The 24,329-nt window shown below is 37.2% G+C and overlaps 1 protein-coding gene across 3 annotated transcripts in view; it reads left to right on the top strand.

Moving 5' to 3' along the window:
- SATB2 (SATB homeobox 2) overlaps positions 1 to 24,329 on the top strand; it is a 190,725-nt gene that overhangs the window by 151,856 nt on the left and 14,540 nt on the right. The window lies entirely within an intron of this gene.

Below are 24,329 nucleotides of genomic sequence, written 5' to 3'. Positions count from 1 at the left end.
TAGGTTATAAGATGGGCCTGCTGCCCAATACTCTCAATTTCAGCTGCCACTAAAGAGGACCCTTTGGCCTCTCTGAATCTCCTGGAGTAAGAAAAAGAAAGTTGAGGCAGGAGTGCATGTGTGCACATGTGTGTGCAGAATGGAAGAGAAGATAAAGGGAGAGTGAGGCATGGTTTCTTGATAAAAATAGAGAGTAGTGGTGGGGGATGCAGTGAAACACCCCACCCTGAGGTTTCTGTCTCCTTTCCCTTCCCTCCCCCCTCACATGCTTGGGAGAGAAGCCAGAAGTTAACACATCTTTACGTCACTTTTCATCTAAATATCTCTGCCCATGCTTTTGTGCTATGCTTTTGTGTTATCATTGGTCAGTTTCCAGGGCCAAAGTCACAGAATGAAATGCCCAAACTTAATAGTTTGGCAATTAGGCTCATGAATTTGTAGAGGCAGTCTCTTGCAATATCCACAGTGATCCCAGAGTTGGGGATGGGGGTGATGAGGGTACACAGCACATACCCTTCAGGACCCACCGTCCCGTTTCCCTTCTTGGTCCTTTTCTGACCGAGGTCTTATCTACCACCAGGGCACCTTCCTTTAGATAATTAAACCCGTGTACTGAGCCACACAGAGCAGTGGCTTTCAGACTTGGAGATTTAATTGAAATTAAGATTAGAGAGGGGCCCAATATAAGCTTTCTAACCTTTTATTTTAGAAAATAAATTTATTTGAAAAGTTTTAGGGAAGCTCCTATTTATTATCAATATCATTTCATAACATACTCTTTGATATCAGACAGATTAATGAAATGGATAGCCTCAGACAAAAGATCATGTAAATGGTACAGTTCAGCCATATGAAAATCTATCACTCCCCCAGCATCTCCACTATTTTTTTTTTGTCTCGTTTTGATGTGAACTGGATTAGACTTCTATCTTGAACCAACACAAGGCCAAGGACTTGCTTCAGGGAACCACTGACTTTCCATGGAATTTTTATTCAGGACCTATCTTAGTTCAGTACAAGTGAAGTAGAAATAAAACAGCAAGGAAAAAGCAATTTATTCCACATATTAATCACAGCTCATTTTAATCATAAGATGGTGATAAAGTTGGAAACTTAGAGAAATTTGAGATAAAAGTAATAAAATGCATTGTTTGTTATAACTGAGGGCCTCCCTTCATCTGGATGGCAGCTCTTATACCATAGCTGTCTGTTTTTTGTCCATAAATTATCATCTCGTTGGGCCCTGTATTTAGGTAGCTAAAAGTATATTCAACATAATATTTTGTCTTATAGTTGGCCAGTTAGAGTACAGTAAATCTTAGAAGCAGACAGCCAATTGATTTATGAGTTTTATTATCTTTTCTATTAGTATGTCAGAACTAGAGTATGCTGACAATATTTAATGGCTAAGCATGAATCTGTAATTTTTCTTTTCAGTTTTAAGCATCTTGTGGCTATTAACGTTAACTTCTGATATCACTAAGAGAAATGCACTTATTTTATAAAAGGTTATTCCCATCACTCAGATCTTAGCTAAAGAGTTTACAAATTAGGTAATTTTCTCTAAAGTGAATTTGCCTCAGCCATTGACCTTGAGCCAATAACTACTGTGAAACTCATCAGCACATCACTTTTTTTTTTTTTTTTTTTTTTTTTGAGACGGAGTCTCGCTCTGTCGCCCAGGCTGGAGTGCAGTGGCGCGATCTCGGCTCACTGCAAGCTCCGCCTCCCGGGTTCACGCCATTCTCCTGCCTCAGCCTCTCCGAGTAGCTGGGACTACAGGCGCCCGCCACTGCGCCCGGCTAATTTTTTTTTATATTTTTAGTAGAGACGGGGTTTCACCGTGGTCTCGATCTCCTGACCTCATGATCCGCCCGCCTCGGCCTCCCAAAGTGCTGGGATTACAACACATCACATTTTTTTTAACATTATGCCTATATCTGAGTGACACTGCTTTGCAATGTTGAATTTATGTCTGTCAGCAAAATACAAAGCTGTGGATTAATTGTTTATTACAGTCATAATATGAAAAGTGAAGAAAAATAACTGACACTAGACAGCAGAACTCCTGAGACTAGAGAATAAAGTTGGCACAGCCTCTGTGACTTGGGGAGAGCTGTATTTAAAAACATACCAAGCTACTATAAAAAGGTCTGTAATTGTCCAAAAGCCAAGGACTCGGGGTTGAAATTCACTTGGGCCTTTCATATCAACTAAATTTTTAGCAAGATACAGTTACTTACCTGTTTTGGAAATCTTAAAAATTCATATGTAGGATAATACTAGTTTGGTGATGTTACATTTTTGCCTAATTAGATAGGAAATGTGCCATTATTAAATTGTTAACTATGGGTGAAATCAGTGATTATTAAGAGCTTCTGATATATGCAGCATATTAAAAAACACGTAAGTCCTCTTCACTTGTGGTCATGGAAGCGTGCCATTTAAATTTCTTTAGGTAATTAGGGTACACTATTCCCAAATTTTTCATATATGGTAAAGATATGAGGCAGTGATTTCTGTGCATAATTACCCACCAGATTAATCTGTTGTATTAGGGTACACAGATGTACTGGAATAAAAAGAGGGAGCTTTGCATCACTCCTTCTCCATTTGGTGCTTTCTGTGATATTGAGAAGTCCCTTGGAGTCACAGCCTCTCTTCTTACAGAAGAGAGGAACTTTTTCTTGCTGTTTGTGTGCAAATGGAGTTGACAAATGGATAGTTTTTTATTGTTTGCAGATGTGTTTCTGTTAAGCCCACAAAAGGTTCAGACATTTTAAGCCCTTGTTTTTTAACTTTTAAGTTCAGGGGTACAAGTACAGGTTCATTACATAGGTAAACTTGTATCATGGGGGCCTGCTGTACAGATATTTAATCACCCAGGCGTTAAGCCTAGTACCCATTAGTTATTTTTTTGAACCCTCCCCCTCCTCCCACCTTTTACCCCGCTATAGGCCCCTCAAGTCCACATTTAAAAATTAGAAGATATCACATAAAATCTAGAGAGTCAGAAGATGTGATCCAAACTCAGAGTTTTATGTGGCTGGAGCCAATGTCCTTTCTGCAGGGCACACACTTACTGTCCTGCTGCCCTGGTCCCTGTCTCCCTTCCTCTGAGTGCACATGCATATATAGCTGTCATTTGATTTCTTGAGGCATCTCTCCTGTCAGGTCACCTGACCACCTCATCAAAGCCACAAGTGCCTTTGCCCCATGGCTCCAATTTCTTTGATGATAGTAGCTATTACATGCCATTTATTTTTATATTAATTTATTATAATTTTATAATCCCAACAAAATTTTTTGCATGCTTAAGTGCATGTTTGATGGCATTTCTCTTCAGAGATGAAGCAAGGTTATAGTTGAGATCGCGCTGGGCCTGAGCCATTGAGGGACGTTGTCAGCCCCAGAGACTCACCAGCCCTGGGAGAATGAGACGGTTCTTCCTTGGGAATTTGGATTTCTCCAGGTGTTGTGTAGCTTTGATGTCATATTGAATTATCTGGTTTATCCAGGTTTCTCTTTAGTATTCTCAGTCTCTTCAGAAACCCCAATTTAAGCTCCTGCTTTTGGAAGCTGATTCTTCAGGATCTGAACACACTTCATAAGCTAGATCCTGTCACATCATGAATCCACAGTTGGACCAGCATTGCCCCAGGGTGGTGAGAATTGGTTCCTGGGGAGCATAAATATCTTAGATTCACAGTGGTTTGTGGCCCTCCAAGGGAACTTGGTACATAAAAAGATAATATCTCTCTGGTATTAAAATTTCATAAAGAGGGGCCATGATTAGACAAAAATGCCCCAAAAAAACCTTCTGAGGGGATCAGTAGTGAAACACAAGTTGAGAAATACTAATCTACATAATGTTTCTAGTCCATGTGTAGACAGCACAGAGGAGAGACCTTGTAAGGCAAACCAAACCAAAGCATTTCATGAAAAAGAGGAAATAAATTCCATTTTTCACCCTGAAAGGTTGGAGACAAAAGTATTTCCTGTGGTTGTAGTGATTTTTCTCCCAATAGTTATTATAACCCAAGACCCTGTGCTGAATGGATATTCTCAGCTTAGAATAAAACACTGGTTAGGTTAGGTTCATTACTACCAACTCCGTTTTACAATTGGAAAAACTGGAACAGCGATGTCAAGCCTTGCCTGAAGCCAGGGTTGCCAGTGGAATGAAAACACAGGCGATTTTGGCATCCAGTCTTTCCACTGACCACACTTCCCTCCTCATGCAGGAGAGAAGAAAGGACATTGCTCATGCTATGACTGGGTCATTGAGCGAGGGTGATTAGGGAGCACTTGCCAAATTGTTCTTCTCTGTGTCATTTGTGCTTTATTGTATTTCCACCACACTGTTTCCATGGGTTATTTTGTAAGTTCAGGAATTCTGAGCTTGCTGCTGTGTGGTTTCCTGACAAGTACTTGTTTTAAAATTCCATGCCGTATATTGAATAAGAATGTGAGACCCTGTTAGTGACAGTCAGACACCAGCATTGTCCCTTGACTTGTCTGGCTTGCTTCTCAGGCGATTTTCAACATTTTCTAAGCCACAGACTCCCTGTCATTAGTAGCGACCAATGATTCTCAACCAGGGAGATTTTGCTTCCATGGGATATTTTGGCAATATCTGGAGTCATTTTTGGTTATTATAATTTGGGGGTGCTACTGGCATCTAGTGGATAGAGGTCAGGGATGCTGCCAAATATCCCACCATGCACAGGGCAGCCCCCCAAAACAAAGACTTATGTGATCTACAATGCCAAGAATGAAAGCTTGTATCAGTAATTGCCTAACAGTGAAAGATAAAAATTCATTAGTATCTCTGAGACTGATTCTGAGTTTTTTCTGTTAAAAAACCCAGTAATAATAATGGTGACACTGCTGCTGCTTCTCCTTCATCTTCCTTCTTCCTCCTCCCCTGCCTCCTCCTTTTCCTTCTTCTCTGGCAGTAAGTAGCCTTTTTGAGAGCCAGGCTTTCAAAATGTGAGATTTTCACATGTCTTATCTTCTTCAGTTATTGTGAACAACCAAAGGGGTGGTTGGTTTTTCTCTATTAATACTTTCACAGATGAGAAATTGAAGCTTAAAGAAGTTAAAGTAACTCGCTCAAAGTGAGAACTTAAATTCACATCTGTCTACCTTCAGAGTCTGACTTTTATCGTGTGCTGGAAAGCACTGCTAACGTGCGACAGCCAGCATTCCCTGAATACTTACTATTAGCTGTCTGCTGTGATGCAGAGCTGTTTATGAGATCTTCATTTTTAACCATTCACTGAGTAGATCTAGTTCTGTGAGTTTTCTTATTTACAGAACACCTAATGCACGGAAACCCACAAATCATTGGTGTGATGTCAAAGAACTGGTGTGACTGAAATTTTTACTTTTCATAGCTGCTTTGGCATTTTTGAGGTGGCTTCAGAATGTGCCTCTTATTGCTAATGTTCAAGGGCACTTCAGATTTACCTCTCAGCCCTGGGAATCTGATCCTGATTTTCTACTCCAGCTGCACAGACTGTATCTTGATTTGTATACTTGCTTCCTGAAGGACATCTTCCAGGAAAATAAATAAACTAATTAATCCATTAAGAATGTTTACAAATTCTCTTACGGGGTTACTAGAATTTTTCTTTCACCTTGGATTCATTCCAAGCTCCTATTCAAAGCCTACTGTGTGAATGTGGCTCCAGAGTTCTGAATCCCCACTCTAGTCCTGAGGAGAGATGCAAATGAACACTTGCATTTGTAATAAAATATTGTAGCACTTGGGTAGAAGTAGGTCCTCACTTGGGAAAATGTTGGGAGTTCCTGACTGTCAGTGAGGCCGCACTAGCATTTTTCATGTTGATATTATGTTGTCCTGTATGTATTTATTCAACTTGGAGAGCATCCTTGATTTCTTATATTACTAGTTTTTCCACATGTCAAAAATTTTAAATTTGTCATTCAGGAATATAAAGAGATTTGAAAGTCATTTGTTATCAATTCTTTTTACTCTAAGAGACAGACATTTTCATCTTGGGTTTATCTTCCAAAGTGTACTGAACAGGTTTCCTTTAGTGATAATCAGAAAGCTGAAGAAGTTCATTACAGTCAGTAGATTAGACATTAGCTATGGCTTTGTTTTACCTAGAGATTTTTTAAAACTCTAAGACACTGTACAATTTAAAAAGTAGGCAGGCAAAGTAGGCCAAAGAAATGCACAGTTTCTTAAAGTTGTTAAATTATTTTTTTACAAGACAAATTCCAGCTTAATAATTGGAGATGTGTTAAAAGAAATTGAGGATGCTAGAACTTCATGAAAATCCAGGTGTAGGACTCTGAGTATGGTTAGGTTTCTCTGAACTTGGAACTGGGAATTCAGCAGCTGCCATTTATGGATTCACCTTCTCCTTTGCCATCCTGAACATAGCATTACCTCTTTCTCATGTCAGCTTCTTTCCACTGCAAGCTTTTCTTCCAAGCATCATCTGATTTACCATCTTCTGTATATCTCTGTCTACCTTGTAACTTCTGCATACTACTCATAGTGTCTCCGCATTATAATTCTGCCTCCTCCACACCTTGGCCTGCCCACGGTTTGTGCTCTACCTCGACTTTTTCCCCGGCCTTTGTCAAACTCACTTTCTCTTGCCTACTCCATATTTACTACTTTAAGTTCATGTAAGAGGGAAATTGACTGGTTGACCTTATCCTCCTGAAGGCTGACTTTCTTGGCATTCAATTTCCAATCAATCATCTGAATGCCTAATTTGGAAGGCATTGCATTTTAAAGAAAGAGCTTTGTTGGGCAAAATATTAGAATAACCTCAAGAAGATTGGGAAGTAGAAAGCTACCTGGCGATAGAGCACTTGTAGGTAACCTGTGAATGAGCTGTCTTTGGGCTGGAAAGTTAAGGCCTTTTAGTGGAACATGGCTTCTAGTACCCTGCAGTTACCAGGGTAAAAGAATACAGGTATGATTAACAAGTCTAGAACAAACCTTTCATTATCAAGAGAGATTCATATGACTTCTTTTTTAATGTAAAGTGCTATGGGCATGCAAGGAGTAGGAAACCAATGCCTAAGGGAGATTTTCAGTTCCATGTGTGTCCAGAGTATTCTACCTTTTTATTCTATTGCAGCTTTTCTAACATTTATCATGTAGTCACATATGTTTAGTGACTGTCCTATAGAAGCTGATAAATATTAAACATAAATTTTTATAGAAGTCTCTTCTGGTTCTGCTAATGTGTTTGTTTAAAGTCGGTTCAACATTTTACTAGGCTTATCATTTTAATTACTGGAGTTAGCTTTTCATTCATCATGGGGTGGTTCTAATATTTTTGCCAAGCAGAACTCCTCCTATGAGTGACCGGACCTCCATAACACACTGCCTTCCAAATTCAACATTCAGGGTTAGTTGCTGGTTGGAAGTGAAATGTCAAACAGCTGGGTTTCACTTCTCTCAGTCTTTTCCTGCCTTCTGGGAACATAGAGAACCCTGGTTTCTGGAGTAGCTTGTTCTTCCATAATTGCTGTTTCTTTAAATAATAGTCTAATTTTTATATTCTGCATTTTTGAAAGGCAATACAATTCCTGCACCTTACTCTGTTGGTTTTTAGATCCTAAAATTGAGTAGAAGGCACTTTGTCCAATGCTTCCCTATAGGTAAAGGGAATCACAGTCAGTTGTGTCATTTATATCGGTACAAAAAGTCCTCACAGATAGAAACCCAGTGCTCAGAAACCACTAAAATTACTAATATCGATTGTCTTTCTATTTTAATAGAATATTGAGATTTTTAAAGTTTTTTAAAAGTTTTGGGATAGCAAAGTACTCCTTAGACATGTTTTCATAGTTTTTTCCTTCTGGTGAGAGTAAATGAAACCAGGTATAATATTAAACATTTAGTGCCTTGACTTTTTTTTTTTTTGACATTTTGGTAGGAAAATAAAACTAAACAGAATGCTTTTGAACATAAAGCTTCATTGGCTTTCTTTTTTAATATTGCTTTGGAGTTTGTTAGGTGCTGGTTTTGCTGTTGTCCTATTGGTCAACTCAATATTGCTATTTATCCCCTTCTCCTTCCCCTTCCCCTTCCCCTTCCTTCCTTCTCCCTCCCTCCCTGTCTCCCTCCCTCCTTCCCTCTCTCCTTTTACTTACTTAAAAATAAAATAGGAAACACTCTTTAAACCTAAAAGAAGGCAGTGGCTAGTACATTTTGTGAAAGGGCAAACTGATTAAATTGAGCAGCATAGAGCAATGAGAAAGACAGAGGCAAAATAAATAGAGACTAAGGTAGAAAGTGCATTAAAATGCATCCTTCTTTCCCCTCCCACCCACAAAAAACAACAATAAATCTAAACTAAAATTGAGGCACTTGTAGATATTGATGTGTCATTGTTCTAGTCAAGTGCCTTGTCACATTTCATCTGTGAGAGGGCAAACCACATTCCTTTATACTTGTATAGATAGCTAGCAAAGTCTGGCTTTTGGAAAAAAAATGATTAAATTTCATCGATAAGCCTGCTGTTAGGCTTCAAGTTATAGACCTGATTGAGAAGATGGGCCATTTTTATTCTCGTGTTTTTACTTACTCATTCAGCAAATATTTGTGGAGTTTCTTGAATATGCCAGGTGTTATTCCAGGTACCACATATATAACAGTGAAAAAAAAAAACAATTTCCCATGTACATTGAGCAGTTTTCTCCTTTATTCAGAATGTATTTTTAAATAGACCTCCGTTTTCCCTCTGGCTACCTTGCATTATTCTAAAATTCAGATTGTAAATTAGTGGAATCCATAGGTTCTATTTCTTCCTCTGATCCTGACCCTGGGTGACATCTTTCTGTTTCTGTTTTTCTAGCTGTTTCTAGAATGGACAGGTAATATCTCTGAAACATGTTAAGCCTCTCAGTGATGAGATTACCTTAAAAGAAAAAGTGTGGCTATTTGAAGGTATCAAACCAAACAGACCTTCTGAGTCTATTCTATAGAGTCTAAAGTGATTACATAGCTCTACAAAGAATGGCATCTGTTGATTAATGATCAAGTGGCATTTTAAACAATAGTTTTGATGGAAAACAGATAATAAGTATGTCCACTCCAACCCTAATTTCTCCCTGACCACACAGATAGACACTTCTCTTTTTATGTCCTGCTCATATTTATTCTCTCCAGCCAGAATGACTTCTCCAAGTTAGCAACCTTATTTACTTGGCATTGAGATATGGGCTAATTCATTGTTAGTACATGAACCAAACTACCTGGCTCATTTGGTGTGCCTTTAATAAAGCTGTGGTCCTTGGAAGGTTAGGTTTGTGAACTAGTCCCTCTTAATAATGAGCTCTTATGGCAGAAAGTCACATGCTGTTCTAGGAAGATGAGAGCCTTCTTCACATTTTCTGTTTCAATTTTCTACCAGAGTGCTTCTCATTGATAATTGTTGATTTCAAAGGTATTCCATCATCACTGCAGAAGAAACAGAAAAGAACATCTGCAGAGAAGGGCTTCCCCAATCCTGGGTAGATGAAATTCTCATTATTTCACTCTGTTTGGTCAGTGCACTTGTTTCACATACTCTGATTTGGGCCCAATCACTCACACAAGGTCGTAAATCTAGGAGGTAATTAACAGTTGAAATAGGGGATGAGGGTAGTTTGAGAAGCTCAATCCCAGTTACGTTTCTGAGAATACAAGCCTACATGCTGGGGATCTGGACTCAACAAACTCGATCTACAAATACATACGAGTACAGTCATTGTTAAAGCATTTTGGACTGTCTGACTTAAAAAATATTTCAGTACAAGGTAAAACGTCCAAATGGAAATATAATTTATTTTAACCTCCATTTCTTCTTTTTTAAAAAATAAGTAGTATAAGTTGTCAAAGAGCATATTCAAGTAGACTGAAACATTATCTCTGCTGGAAGCATGGCGAGGTGTTTGGATAGAGAGGAAAGGCCACTGGACCTTCAGAAGGTCTGGGTTTGAATTCTAGGACCATCACTGGAATTGGAGCTCTGATGTTGTAGAGGCTGCTTAAAATTTCTGAAACTAATTCGCGAGAATAATCCCAAATTGATAGGGTTATTTGAAGTTTATATGAGATGGTGATTGCATAGAAGGCACCTGAGAAATGTTAGTAGGTTCTGAGCTTTATTAGTATTAATCTTAAGGATAAAGGGGATAATTCTTACTCAAAAGAGCACAGAATTGAATCAAGCATAGAATTTTATATTCAGCAAGAAAGCGGGAGCATGCCTGGCCTCTATTGTTTGCATGTAGTACAATTGTTTTAAGACAGATTTAGAGACTTAGCTGTCTGGTTTCATATAGCCTTCCTACATTTTAAGCTTTTTTAAAAGTCATTGTAACTTATTTAAAAGATAAGTGAGAACTTTTCTTCTCAGCTCTGAATGAAATCCTTCTGTAGAGCATAATAAAATGCCATTGGGTATGACAAAAGTTGGTTAGTGCTTTTTTTTTTTAAGCTTAAAAAGCAAAAAGGCTACTTCAGCCTCTGTATCATCTCTGAGACTTCTGCTGTCCTTGCTACCCGTTAGCATCCACAAAGTTGTGAAAGAGCCATGTAGTGATGATGTTTGAGACTCTTTGGTGCAGTATTAAATAGGCATCTCCCCCATTAGCAGCTCTGTGCTGGCCTTGATGGACTCAAACAAGGGAAAATAAATATTATCTGGTGTTGAGTTCCTCAGAGACTACCAGGAAGATGAATTCAGGCTACCAGAAGATGAATTAGGATATGAAGTGACAAGTAGAGTGAAGATGCAGAACTTGCTGTGATCTCAGGACTTCCTTCAGTGGAACCTCTGTGCTGAGAATTCTAATGGCCTATTTTCACATGTATGACTCTTCCGGGAATGACCACCTGGAATTCTACCTCTTATCCTCCCATGTATGCAGGTAAACAGGAGTGTACTTACATACACTAGTGTCATTGTAGAAGGAATATAGGATCAGCTCTAATTTACCCAAACCAAACAAAAACAAAAAAGTAAAACATTTGCAAATTTTACTATTTTAACTATTGATGACAACAAATTATTTGAAGTGTAGTTCACAACAAATATGTAACAAGTCATGACTTTATAAATGAAAGCCACAGGGCAATGAATATAACCATTTGATTTTAATTTTAAAAAATCGTATCTTGCTTATATAATAGAAACAAACACAAATGCTTCCTTTGAAATTAGAGTTTTCTGATTATAAACTTTGAAGTGCATTTAAAATAGATGACTGGGATTTAAGTCTAAGTGTAGTATGGCTTTAAGGTTAAAAAGTTTCCAAATATTTAAAATTTTTCTATATGATTATTGCCCCCACACTGAGGATTTCTGTGTGTTGTTTCAGAGACCAGAGCATCTTATAAAGAATAATTACTACTCTCTATTTCTAGTTTCAATGAACCTTTGACCCAATAGGAGAAAAGATGACATGGTAAAGAAAAGGGCACTATAAGTGACATAGAGTGTAGTCCTAGGGCTGAGTGTGTGACCTTGGATGAGGCATTTCACTCTGAATTTCCATCTACTGTTTTGTTTTTTGCTTGTTTGTTTGTTTGTTTGAGACAGGGTCTTACTCTGGTTGCTCAGGCTGGAGTGCAGTGGCACAATCATGGCTCATAGCAGCCTCTACCTCCTGGGCTCGGGGGATTCTCTCTTCTTCCACCTCAGCCTCCAAGGTAGCTGGGACTACAGGTGCTCACTACCATGCCTGGCTAATTTCTTGTATTTTTAGTAGAGATGTGGTTTCACCATGTTGCCCAGGCTGGTCTCAAACTCCTGGGCTCAAGCAGTCTACTGCGTTGGCCTCCCAAAGTGCTGGAATTACAGGTGTGAGCCACTGCGCCTGGACTGCGTCTACTGTTTTCTATATTATTACAACATGAGTTAGGTGATTGCAGAGACCCCTTTTATCTACAACACTCATACTGTGAATTGGCTCATCCATTTCTAATTTCCATTTGAATATTTTAATGAGTGTGTAAAATATAAACAACAACAACAAAACAAAACAAAAACACATTGCTCCTGGGAGGTTCAAATGCATTTTGCAAAAACAAATTAGCAACACTGTAACAGATTATGAACATCTTATATTGGACTCAGAGACCCAGTTGATTTTCTTATGACTGATAGTTTTGGCAATTGCAAGAGAAAGCCAGCCACTGAGTTTTAAACTGTTGTAACCAAACGTACCTACTGTGGCTTCTCAGCTGTTTCTGTTTAGTGTGGAAATCTAATGTAGCTGAAAACTACTGCTGATTTTTATTAAGTTGAAGTCTGGAACTTCCCCTTATAATGATAGAAAAGCACACTTTCAATTAAAGGAAAACTGCCAAAGTTCTGAAATTCATTTATTTTATTATTACTTGGTTTGACCCTAGAAATGGGAGATCAAGCAAACTAGATAGGTTTGACAGTTCTAAGGTCACAAGTTCAATTTCCTCACAAGTTGTTTCTAGATCAAATTCACTGCAAATCATATAACCCTTCACCTTTTGATATAGAATATTTTATGGAATTGTGGATCACATTGGGGTCATCCTAATAATCACTTTGGGGCTGGGAAAATGACAGGTAAGTCAGGCCAGGCAAAGGGATCCAGTGAGCAAGTCTGGGAAGCAGTATGTGGCTTGTCAGAGGAGGAACGTGGTTTTGCTTTTCTATAGTAGAGTCAGAGTATGCTGGAGAATGCCTACTCTGGCTTGCAGAAGCCAATTGTTAAATTTTTAGGAATTTCAAAAGCTGGTTGTTATACCATTGGCAGCATGAAACTGGCCGTGGTGGGATTATTCACACTACAAAAACTGGTGGATTATCCAATTGAGGCTTTTTTTTTTTTGCTTTAGAGACTCAGTTGTTAAATATTTGCCAGCGAAACACTGAGTAGGCTCCAGTTAACTTTTTTATTTCAAGCTCTTTGGCCATCTGTATATTATTTATTTTTTATAGACAAAACTTGCTGAAAACAATTGTATGAAAGAAAAGTCAGGTGTTTCCAGAACTGATTGTCTGATTGGTAATACAGCTCATTTGATCATCCAGATAACAAAAATAGTTTATTTAAATAGCAGTTGTTTCTACTCTTTCCTTGTCATGCTTTCCTTTAGTTTAAATTTATTTCTTCATGTTCAAACATGTTTATCTCTGTATTTCTTTCTTACTCAGCAAACAAAGCTCACTTGAGTATCTGGTTGGATCAACTTTATAGAATCTTGTAGCATAATGAGTCCACAATTTGTGATTTCCTAGTGCCAAACACCCAAGATATTTGAGGACTCTAGGTAGAAAACAGGAACAAATTACTTTAACAGTTATTTTTTTAGATATGATAAACTCAAACAGTGTACCTCAAAATTAAGAGTCAATTATTTTTTTAAAAAGTAAATTAGGGAGCTAAAATCTATGATGTGAACTCTTGAATATATGTGAATATGGAAGGGTATTCCTGTTTCTGTTATGATCAAAATGAGCAGAAGGTGCTAAAGTCAGCATGTACTGCATAAGTGCAGTATTCACATGCAATGATTTTTTTTAAGTATAGTGTTTTGCATTTCATGTTTTTTTGACAATGCATGTCAATAGTTGTACTCAAAAGTGTGGTAAGAGAAGACTGGCAAGGAATTGTGGTGGGCCAATGTCAAATATTTCCATGTGGTGTAATTTAGGGCTATACTTTTGAGAGGAACCCTTATTTGGGTGCATCATGGGAAATGAAAACCTCCCAAGGAGATAGGGGCTAAAATAGTTAAACAGCATGCCTAGTAAGTTAACATAGTAATGAAAGGAAGGAACCAAATTAACTGATTCTTTGGTTGTATAACATAACCTGGATCAAATGCATCAGGATAGTCTGTCAGCTGACAATTCTTCAGTATATCTTCATATTAGAGCTACTAATTTACCAGGAGAGAAGAAATTTTCTTGTCATTTTGTTGACAAGAAATCAACCAGTTTTAGTTCCTAATACAGATGTAGTAGAGGTGGTGTGCTGTACTTTGATGATCTCTATATATTTGCATATATGAAGCAGAGTAGTACTTTAGACCATATGAACATGTAACTGTCATCTGTGTTCTGTGTTGCCATTCCTCACATATAGAACGTGTATCTAATCAGTTTCTATTTCATGTCATATTCATCTGCATTTGCAGCATTTCAAAGATTAGTCGGAAACATCTTGGGAGAAATGGGAAACACAGAGTTACTTATAAATTCCAGAACTACAAAGACACAGATCAAACATATGATATTAATAACTAGTTGGGGGGGAGCATTAAAAATTAGATTATTTAGAAAGTTGAAAGTATTTGTGACCATTTTTCTCTTCTTGAAAGGAAATAGATGCTGAGTTTTGTGTTTTGTTTTTTTTTTCTCCCACCCTCACATTTCCTTTCTCCCCCTTTTTCATGTTTTGAATTAAAAGCTAAAGACAGGCTAAAAGGGTGTGTATATAACTGCAAGAAGGATGTGGTAAATCATGGCAGTGGTTTGTGATCTCACAGACATGGTGGTGTCAGAGACTGAATACCAAAAGCGAATCCTCAGCTTCCAATGGAGTTACTTGAAATCCTTCACCCTTGTAGCATATCATGGGTAATATCATATCATGGATAATTACATTTTTACAAACAGTAGAGAAAATCATTTTGACACACACATAGTATTTTCCAGCCAGACCAGCTTTTCAATCTTTTACAGCTTTCATGCATTAAGGCTCATATTTTCTTTGTTTATTTAAAAAATATTATCATTAATAATAGGTTTGTTCTGTGGTCAACTTCTGAATAGAAAATACTAAGAAAGACCCCTTTTTTTCCTGTTGCCCCCGAGTCAAACATTTGATACCTTTTCCTTTGTAGAAGTTTGGGCTACTCATGTTTTTGATTAAGAAAGTTATGACAACCAAATTTTCATGGAGATTTTTAAGAGCTTTGGTCATTTTTCAGCTTATTGCTATGTATAATGGAATGAACTATGCTTGGTGGCAAATCACTAGAAAAAAAGAAAACAGGAGAAAAATTCACAGGAGAAATACTGTCATTGATTTCTTTGCTACTATACTACTGTCCAATAAAGTGAATTCTGGCTGCATGAACCTAGAAAAGGCTGTCTTCCACTAGCCATTCACCTGTATCAAAATTCCAGGGAACAGAAAAAGTTGGGGGACAATATTCTCTTTTCTTAACCCTTTCTGATCAAATGTGGTATTTCATTTTGAAAATGAGATTAATTCCCCTAAGGCTTTTGAAACTTTAATAATACACAATAAATAAAATCATATCTAATAACTCAACAGTTTCATTTGGCACCATCATCTAGATGTACTGCAACTGCGGAAACATAAATACTTGCAGGCTTCAAAAGCCCCATTTCTATTTGCTAAATAAACTTGGCTGGGTTAAAATTCCTCTGTGTACCGTCATTAATACAATCTACTTTGACAGCATTTAATTAAAGTGCTTTTTCTCTATTAAATTCATTAAAAGTTCTCCCCCACTCCCCAATGTATAACTGCTTTCCAGATGCTGAGTGGCAAGGACCTAGAAGCCTCGCTTTAAATAACTTCTCATTTCTCTTTGTAAAGTGTTTATTACATTCAATTTAGAAACTGTTAAATATGGCTTAGAAAGGAAGTCAGATTCCAAGACATGTTCTCTATCCCTTTAGCCATCTCTTTAAAAACAAATGTTAGTTTAACTCATCTGAATAAGCATTTATTATCTGCATATTTTTCTTATACTCTGTCAACACTACTAGACATTTAAACTGGGAGGTAATAAAGATATGATTTCTACATCAGGGTTGGGGAATTTGCATTAGTTCTAAGCAGGTACATGGCTTGAATACGTTTGCCTGCCCAGATTCAGGGAGAGTAAGCATAGCAGTCTAGTATTAATAGATTATTGACAGTTTAATGTCTTGGCACCTACTTAGCCCATGAAGTATAATAACCAGGAAGCTGTCTGATATGAAAGCCGTCAATAGCATTTTCAATCAAAACCTTTCAGTTAATTGCTGGTTGACCTTAGAGATTTCCTTTAGGCAATAGCATTCTTAGTTTAGACCAAAAGGACCATATTGATTTGTAGAGTTTATTCAGAGGTGATTATTTAATACCCATTGCTCCACCATGTGTGGTAAATTTTGCCTTTTCTCCTTCTGCCCTATGAAGTGCTTTTTTTTTTTTCAGCATTGCTTTTCACAAATATTCTTTTCACCAGCTCTACTTTCAAAATATCTCATTAAATCTGTTCTCTTCTCAGAAATAGAAAGTTTGGAATCTTGAGGGTACCCTTAATCAAGTGGTTTTTGTTTGTTTGTTTGTTTGCTTTTGTGTTTATTTTTATTTATTTTTTTGAGACAGAGTCTTGCTCTATCCCTCAGGCTGGAGTGCAGTGGCGTGATCTTGGCTCATTGCAACCTCCGCCTCCCAGTTTAAGCGATTCTTCTGCCTCAGCCTCCCTAGTAGCTGGGATTTAGGCATGTGCCACCATGCCTGGCTAATTTTTGTATTTTTAGTAGTGACTAGGTTTCGCCATGTTGGCCAGGCTGGTCTCAAACTCCTGACCTCAGGTGATCCACCCGCCTCGGCCTCCCAAAGTGCTGGGATTACAGATGTGAGCTACTGCACCTGGCCTACTCAAGTGTTTTAATGATAATAGAGTTTTGATAGAACTCTTTGCTCAGCGTGGAATTATAATTCCAATAGAGACCCTGAGAAAGCTAAAAACTGTACTCTCAGTAAGGGTAATTATATAATGTCTTAAAAGCACTGTACCCTAAAAAAATGTTGTTTAATGCCAAAATGCTTTTTGATTTCTGCAAGTATAAATGAAATGGCTTATATTTGGCCTCTAGATTTTCTTAACTTCCATTATTTAGTTTCAGATGCATATTTTTAGAAGCAAATTTTGATAAAGTCTAAGTAAGCTACGAAGACAGGCAAAAAGCAGTAAAGACAGTTTGTGGCTCTAACTTGAAACCATTCTCTTTGCTTACTTTGGAATATGTGGTGTTGGAACTATAGAGGTTAAATCAAATTGGGGGCAAAAAATATATACATTGAATTAATTTTGTTACTTTTTTTCTTTGTTGTTTCTTCACAAAGTCTCTCTTTGTTCATTCTGTTCCAAAGAAAATCATTTTGGTATTTAATATTTGTTTTGAATAAGACATTCAGTGTTTTCTATAGTATTTTGTATATAGGCAATATGCTTTCATATTTTGCTCAGTTGAGAGTCATTGACATTTCAGAATTTTATTGTGATACATATGATCCATTTTTTAACAAATACTTCTGGCTTTTATAAATTCTGCATTGTTTTTAAAGGTTTCCTTTGGTTGTCTTACGTGGAGTCTCTCATTTTTATTTGTTGTTTTGCTGTGTTGTCTCCAGCAACTTTTCTTGTCATGGAAGCTGTCTGCTGCAGGCCCTCTAAGTTCTGGTGATAGTAGAAATATTTCTGCAGATTGGGGAGAGAGAGAAGCAAACTGATGAATATGTCAGTTTTTATCCCTGAGAATAGGAATATCCTAAATGTTTCTTGAGTGTTAATAATTTTCAATCAGATTTTTTTTGGGAATTAAAGAACTATGTGAGTCAGTATGGTATTTATTAACCTATATACAAAGTGTATGTGTGCATGTATCAAATTATTATAAACTATGGTAACTCAGCTCTTTTCGGTAATAAGTGTATTTTTAGTGAGTGCCTACATAAACTTAATACTTTATTTCCCCTTAGGACTATTAGATGTGTTCTAAATTTTTTTTTTTTTTTTTTTTTGAGACGGAGTCTCGCTCTGTTGCCCAGGCTGGAGTGCAGTGGTGCAATCTCGGCTCACTGCAAGCTCCGCCTCCCCGGGGTTCACGCCATTCTCCTGCCTCAGCCTCTCTGAGTAGCTGGGACTACAGGCGCCCACCACCACGCCCGGCTAATTTTTTGTATTTTTAGTAGAGACGGGGTTTCATCGTGGTCTCGATCTCCTGACGTCGTGATCCGCCCGCCTCGGCCTCCCAAAGTGCTGGGATTACAAGCGTGAGCCACCGCGCCCGGCCCTAAATTTTAGGATGACTTTCAGTCTGTGTAATACGGCTATTGCCTGTGTAGACATATATATTCATTCAAAGCACAGTGCCTGGACATTGTGCTAAATTTAGAGTATGTGGAGGTGAATATGACACAGAATCTACCCGTAAGGAGCCCAGAGATCAGTGGAGAGGCAGATATGAGAGCAGATAGCTATAATACAGCATGTAAGTAAGAGAAAGAAAAGCACAAAAGGGGCACGCCTGCCCCAAACCTGGTGAGTTGGAGAACTCAGAAGGCTTCCAAGGTGTAGTGCTGCTCATGGCCCTTACAGATTCATCATCAGAGGTTTCCAAGAAAGGGTGACACAGCATGAGTCTGGGGGATCCAGTGTAGAGTTGTTGGAGCACAGCCTGCAAGGCAGGGGCTGGGGAGCAAGGACAGGCAGGGGCTCAGGCTGCAGTCAGGTTACGGGGCCTTCTTGTACACAGAAGAGGCCTAGACCACCTGAAGGCCACTGAGGGCCTTTAGCAAGATGTTCGGTTGGCTGTGACAGGGAGGCCTGTTGGGAGGAAGTCAGAGTAATTCAGGCAAGAGATTATAAGAGTCTGAATTACAGCAATGGGAGTACATCTGGAGAAGGGAAAATTAATCCAAGAACTGTTTAAAAGGAATAATCAGCAACACGTGGGATCAACTAGATGTGGAGTTTCAGATGAGGGGAAGGAGTCAGTGAGAACTCTCAGATCTTGGCTGGAGCAACCTGGAGGGTTGGTCTTGGAGCACCAATCGAGAACGTTAATGATTAATTCCCTGCTAATGTCATTTGTAAGTATGTTTGTTTTGTACTGAGTTCTCAGCTATTAAATCCACCCCGAAGCATATTCACATTTGAAAGTATAATAACTTGACAGTTCCAGTTTCTGAGGACGACCTACACAGGGTAAGCAAATATGCTCAGAAAAGCCAAGGAAACATGGTGTGGAGACACAATTGAACTTGTTTTGTGAATCTGAGTAGGTAAGGATGCTGAATGGCCTTGTGGGAGTAGCATGGTCCTCTGCTGCTCGGAGACTAGAATCTTGCTTGTGAGAAAAGGAGTCACTGGTCCAGTTATTTTGCCCCAGGGAATTAGGAACTGAGATTTCTCTTCCTGGTGACCATCCGTGGCCCCCTGGGAAAAGGAGACTCATTTTCTTGAGAAAGCTGTGATCTAAACAAGAATGCCTGTCCTTGTTGGCTTTTCACTTCTCACCCGATACACCTGCCACAAAGTTGAGAAGCAAAAGTCTATCCATACCTGGTTTCAGGTAGTAAGATCATTAATGTGGAGGATACAAAACCAATATTCCCATAACGAATTAAAAGTGGTTTAGAATGGAAAAGCATACCCTAGAATTAAGAGCCCAAACTTTTGGGAAGTTTCTACCTCACGTATTTAATTTTTCCATATTATTTTTCTCTTGAAAGAAAATAATACCAAGAAAACCAGTCTCTGATGAAATTAAATAAAGTTGAAAACTAAAGGCTATGTTTGATAAGCTCTCACTTGATACCTTTTAAGAGCTAAGCCACCAAGAATCTTTGCTGCCTTTCCCTAGAGATCAGTGGCCTCTGTCTCATGGTTTGAGGCGAAAACCCTTCTTTGATCATTTGACTTTGTTTACCCAGTTTGGACTTTTGGGTATAATAAACTATAATATGTCAGTGGTGTGGTAATGCTAGATATTTTTTTTTTCTTTTACCAGAGTGGTTGATTATAATGTACTGCTTAAGATTTGCTTTCTATAAAAGGAATATTTGTACTTTTATGTGTTTGATTCACACAGTGCAGTTTTCTCAAGTCCTGTTATTAAGTGGTTACATTCAGAAAGCAAAAAATATGCTGAGGTGGTATTTTCTTGGTGAACATCTAATATTTTCACTAACCATAACTGTCAGATTGTTCTGACTTCTGAGTACCCCAACTGTAAAAATTATACAGAAAATGTGGCGTAATGTGGGATTGTAAATAGCCTCATGTGAGGCTTCAAACACTTGGATTACCTTCTTTCATCTCTTTCCCCTGAAGGAAAGCATCTCTTCCAAACATGCTTTCTCCTTAAATAATTGAAGCCCTCTCTTTTAAGAAGCTATTAAACACTTCAGTTGTGATGTCACTAGTGCCATTGCAGTTATGGGGATTTTAAATCCTAAACTGGTTCTTGGCTGAGGTTTGTCAGGAAGGGTCTCTCTCTGTGTGCTAGCAAATTTTGATGAAATTGGCTATCTGCTTTGTAAAAATGGTACACAGAGATAGAAATGTAGAAATCTCTTTATAACCCACTCTAAGTGGACATTTGGGAGAGAAACCCTCCCATAAGGTATTCTAATTTTTCCTTACATTTGTGTTGTTTTCACTTTTAATTCCAAACTTGAAATATTGAATAATAGCCTCTGTCATTTATAGTGTTATTCTTAGAGTTTAGTAGACTTTAGTTGAAGGTGTTTATTCACACTAAAAGAAATTTGTGTTAAAAACTTAAATTGAAACAGAATATAATTTTGTATTTTTCTCCATTAGCTAGCTAAACAGCAGTAAGCATGTATTTGTTACATGTTAGACTCGCGTTATGTGATTTTGGAGTCAGAGCTCAATTTTGTATATTTGTTTCTTCCTATGAAGAATAAATGCAATAGTACCTGCCAATATTGTGAGATTTATTTCATTCTTTTTAAGAAGTAAGAAATACAAAAGACGATAAAGAGCCTTGAAAATAAGTACAGGATTTAAATAATTACAGAAATTTCATATATGACCATGGAGTCATATTAAATAATCTATGTGTAAATCAGTAATAGTAATGCTTTATTTCAGCGAAGCTTACATAATTTATTGAGATCCTATGACTGAAAGTATACATAGATAATCTCCCCCCACCACCACACCCCTCCATATTATCCTTGTTTCTAAATCATCCTATTCCAAATAGGTGTTTTCAATTCATGTTTTTCATCACTAGATTTACAAATACTATAAAGGGATTTGGAAATGGTTTGAATTCTGACTCTTTGGTGCTTTACCTTAGGAATCATTATTTAAGTCTTCATTGACAATTCTTGCCTGACTGGGTGATGTCTCTTCTTGTTAAATGTATCTATTCTTTTACTTCATGTATCTTAAAACATTTTCATTTAAAAGGAGTCAAAACTCTGCTCTGGCTAAATTTACTGGATGAAATCTATTTATCTGAAGTGGTCTCAATTCTATTATTTTAAGCTTACCTTGAATCTGTTTTAAAACAAGTTTCAGAGCTCACAAATCATGTGTCACTGGCATTGATGAAGTTATTTTCATTTGGGTCACATTTTTTACTTCACTTGAGAATTATTTAGCCAGCTGGATTAACTATTTAAGCATTCTGATGGATCATGCTTAATCTGAACCCTTTGCACATCTTTCTTTCTTAGCCTTTTGCCATTGCTGAAGTGTTACAAATTTCCAGGTTGGTTCTTTTAATATCATTGGGATCGTGGTACCAAGTCATTCTAACCTTTCATCTTCCTCATTTAGTTACCTGGTTATGTTTAACTTAAGAGCATCTTCTTTCATGTATGCTGGTGCAAAAGCCACTTTTTTTTTGCAATTATACCCATGAAGCAAGTCACACATTTATTTAAAAAGCAGAATCCTAGAGGTAACTGTTACCCTGCTCATTTCCATTTTACTCTTTATTCATTTTAACCAGATTTAAGGTCTTTAAAGACACTTTAATCTGTGCCTTGAATTGGATCTTCAAGAGATAGGCCTTTCCTGTGAATTTTTAGGCTAGGTTTTGTGTTCTGAGAATACTTTGTGAAGAGTGGTGGAGGAGTGTTGGAACAGGGAGAAATTAGTGCTTATGGATGTCAGGCAAGTGAGGGTGTGGTGGGTGGGCTGGGGATGGTATCTCCCAGGCATAAGGACACATGGTCACAGCCTGGACTGTCCTAAAGGGTCCGGTCTTCCTAAGTCTTCTCATGGATTGTGTTTGTTGTTTTTGTGGAATGGTTTTGGTGATGTTAGCCCTAGATGATCAAATAAACGTGTTTCTCAGATGGTGCTGATTAAGGGAAAGGTATAATTGCCACCAGGTACATTATGTGTCCATGCTTTTCCTCAGGTTCTAACTGGAGAGTGGATTGTTTTCTATACTCTCTTCATAGTTATTTGATATAGTTACCCATCTCCTTATATTGAAGAAGCATTTCACTCAGCCACCTACCTCTTCAGTGTTTGCAGATTCTGGCCACTCCCCGCGATCAGATTAATGACTGTGACACTTTTTTTTCCCCCTCAAACTATACCAAAGCTGTTGGTATAGTTGTTCTCAATTTATAACCAAAGAGGAAATGATATAAGCCAAAGGCTGTTTTAAGAACCATGCTTCCTCCAAAACCCAAGTTTAACAGCTTATTGTGTCACAATATTTTTATGCTTTTATCTTTGACCAAAGTGTTTATTTTGAGAAACAATTATTAAACTGCATTAAAAACATACACAGTGTTCCAATAGTATCTTGGTTACAATATTAAAAAAAAAAAACAGACTAAGGCTGGATGAAATTGAACACATATTTCCATGTCAGACTTCCTACCATTTTGCTTGTTTGTATTGATTTCTCTTGACATGGTCTTCTTTTATTGACCACCACTTTTTTTTTTCTTATTCTCTTTCTCTCTCTTTCTGTTTTTTTAAATCCCTCTCCTATAGCTGTATGTGCTAAGAGCAATTGTAAAAGAGAACCAACTTATATTAAATCCGCCTGGAGTCAAAATGTAATCTAACACCTGTAGTCTGCAATTTGTCATCACTTCATGGATACTTTTTTTTTTTTTAATAACAGATTTCCTGAGTTTTGACCTTAGGATACTGTGTAATCCAAATAAAGCAACAAAGCTAAACCATGGTTTTTTAATAAGTTCTATAATGTTAGGATGTGAAATTACAATCATAAGAGCCAACTTAAGTAATATCATTTGAAGTTAGAAATAGTGCTGAGTTGTGTATCTAGGAGAATATGTTTTGCCTGTGAAAATGTCTTTGTGTGATAAAGTCAAGAGGCAAATCATAATGCATGTGTAATTTCTCCTACACTCTTTCCCTAAGGCTTTCCTAAGTGATTTTCTCCTACACTCTTTCTCTAAGGCTTTCCTAAGTGATTTGACTCAAGTAAGGATGTTTTTACTGTTGAGTGTGATTCATGTCATCTAAAGTTTTCAAACTTTTTGGTCTCAGAATCTCTTTTCACTGTTACTATTGAGGACCCCAATAATGTGTTATATTTACCAATATTACCATATTAGAAATTCTGAGGAATTTTTTAAATGCTTACTAATTTAAAAATAATTATAGATAATACACAGTCATCCCTTTGTATTCATGGGGGATTGATTCCAGAACTTCTTGCAGATAAAATTCATGGATGCTCAAGCTCCTTATGTAAAATGGTGTAGTATTTGCATGTAATGTATACACATACTTCCATATACTTTGAATTATCTCTAGTTTACTTATGATACCTCATACAGTGTAAATGCTATGTAAATAGTTATTATACTATATTGTTTGGGGAATAATGACAAAAAATAGTTGATACATGTTAGGTACAGACACAACCATTCTTTTTTTTTCTAAATATTTTTTATTGTGGTTTGTTGAATCCATAGGTATGGAACCCAAGGATGTGGCGGGCCAACTATAAATGCATATATGTAAATGTTATATTTATTTGACAATAAATGTATTTTCAAAACAGAAAAATAATAGAATGCCAATGTTTTATATACTTTTGCAAATATTTTAAAGTCTGACTTAATGAAAGACAATTGGATTTTCATAATTGCTTCAGCATTTAGTCTAATACAATATGTGATTTTGGTTGACACCGGTGAGGCAAATCCAGCCTCAGGTAGACATGTAATTACAATAGGAAAAAATATTTTAATCTGCATTTCCGATAATTGTGATATTCTTCTTTGATACTACAGCAACATTCTACAAGTGGTAGTTTCTTAATGGTTAGTTGCAAAGTGGAATTGAATCTGAAACTATATTGATGAACTTTTCATACTTTTTATTTTACCTATTCATAACTTTATAACATCATGCAGGCATTTGGAAAATACTGGTTTACTGTATTTTGTAAGGTTATGCAGCCCTTATAAATGTTGGCACGTTTTATTATATGACATATTTAAAAGCAAAACCAAATATATTTGTTAAATCACCACTAATATCAAAAAAGTTAAGTACTGGGAAA

Source organism: Nomascus leucogenys, chromosome 22a, assembly GCF_006542625.1.
Source record: "Nomascus leucogenys isolate Asia chromosome 22a, Asia_NLE_v1, whole genome shotgun sequence".
NCBI lineage: Eukaryota > Metazoa > Chordata > Mammalia > Primates > Hylobatidae > Nomascus > Nomascus leucogenys.
Note: the sequence above shows the minus strand (reverse complement) of the source record. Positions and strands in the feature narration are given on the sequence as shown.